The 1,704-nt window shown below is 55.2% G+C and overlaps 1 non-coding gene across 1 annotated transcript; it reads right to left on the reverse strand.

Annotated features, from left to right (window-relative positions):
* Positions 1–1,045: 1,045 nt before the first annotated feature.
* TRNASTOP-UCA (transfer RNA opal suppressor (anticodon UCA)) lies at positions 1,046–1,132 on the reverse strand. The gene has a single exon. It is a non-coding gene; the product is annotated as a tRNA-Sec (tRNA).
* Between the last annotated feature and the right edge of the window lie 572 nt (positions 1,133–1,704).

Raw genomic sequence — 1,704 nt, forward strand, 5'->3', positions numbered from 1 at the left:
ATGGCCATCTGGGACTGGGAGCACTCCCAGCTGTGCACGCACATCTGCAAGGCCACAGAGAAGTTGGCACTCACTGTGGGAGCTTCAGAGGGGCTTGTCCCCCCAGATTTCCCGTAATAGGACCGTGTATTCCTGGAGCAACATGCCTTGCTGGCATCAAGGCTGCTCCTTCCCAACCAGCTTAGGGGTCTGCAGGCTCGAAGCAGTAGCAGCTACCAGCAGTGGTCTCAGGGTTCCCTGTGCCCTTCCCTTCTCCTCCCAAGCCTTCAGATGGAGTGACTCATTCCATGGAAAGAAAGCACAGTCATTCCAGCTTAGATCCTCAGGGGTGCTTACCTACTTAACTCCGGATGGCACTGCACCCCTCAAAAAGCACCCAAGAACCCCAGAGTCTGAAAATTCACTCAGTATTCTGTAATTCACCAGGTAGAATCGCCCTTCCTGCTTGTGGGGCCGGGAGATAATGTGAAAATGCCCTTCCAGTCCTCGCTGTCCCCTGTGGTGGGGCTGGTTGGGGTCTCATCCTAACTAGAGGCTCTAGAAATCATTGACTGGAGACTTGTTGCAACAGGATATCACAAAATAAATGCCTTCTGCTTGAAGAATATGTTTTTTAGCTTGACGCTAACCTTTACTTTTCGTGGGGCTGGGTGACATTATTAGCACCCGTGCTTACTGCTGAAGTGAAGCATCTTTGTTGCAGCGTGGGTGGGAGATGGGTTATCGTCAATATGGAGCAGATCTAGAGAATGACTTCTGTTATTTACTTCTTTTCTGTTCTTGTAGGACATGTGACACAGTTTAACAAAGATCTGCTTAGCAGAAAAATCCAATTAAAACCTGAATTGTGCTTCGGCTATGCCTGGCACGCTGCCATTCCAGCAGTCCGGTGCCGTGGGAATAAAGTGGAAGAAGAGTAAACGAAAGGCGCTCCTCTTGCGGTGACACCTGGGGACAGCGCTGCCTTTGGCCCCGAGGGTGGTCGGGCTCGGCACTAGCCGGGACAAAAGGGACAGGCCGAGCTAGATCCCGGCCCGCGCTGCCTCGCCCGAAAGGTGGAATTGAACCACTCTGTCGCTAGACAGCTACAGGTTTGAAGCCTGCACCCCAGACCACTGAGGGTCATCCGGGCAATTTTGAACACCTATGTAACGCTCTATATGAAGTCCCCCATCTCTTTCGCCCCAAGGTAGTGGCGAGTGGTGTTTTCCCGTAGGCACGGTCCTCCCGCCTTTTCCCCATGCGAACTCGGCCCTCATGAAACGCAGAGCCTGGCGGGGGCGGGAGGGGCGGCCGGGGCGGCCCCCGCCGCTATCCCAGCAGCCCCCGGGCGCTGATGCAAATAAGCGAGCGGTGATTGGCTGTCCCTGCAGGGGGCGGGCCCGGCGCGGCGGGTGAGTCACGGCGCTTCCCAGAAGGAGCGGGGCCGCCCCGCGCCCTTCCCGCATCTCCGGGGAGCCTTACAACATCGGACAGGGCAGCTTGTGCAACAGCGGGGGCGGCCTCGGCCCCGAGGTGTGCTGCGAGAGACCAGGGCACGGGCTCCGTTCTTTTTTTTTTTTTTTCCCTTCCTTTCATTTTATTTTTTTTTCTTCCAGTGGCTAATGCCAGATACTCTGGAGGATGTGAATCTCCCATGAGATATGTTTCAGAACAATAATATCCTCTGGGAGGAAATTCCTCCCTGGCCCCCAGCTGAGGATC

The sequence above is a fragment of the Serinus canaria genome, chromosome 3 (assembly GCF_022539315.1).
Source record: "Serinus canaria isolate serCan28SL12 chromosome 3, serCan2020, whole genome shotgun sequence".
Classification (NCBI taxonomy): domain Eukaryota; kingdom Metazoa; phylum Chordata; class Aves; order Passeriformes; family Fringillidae; genus Serinus; species Serinus canaria.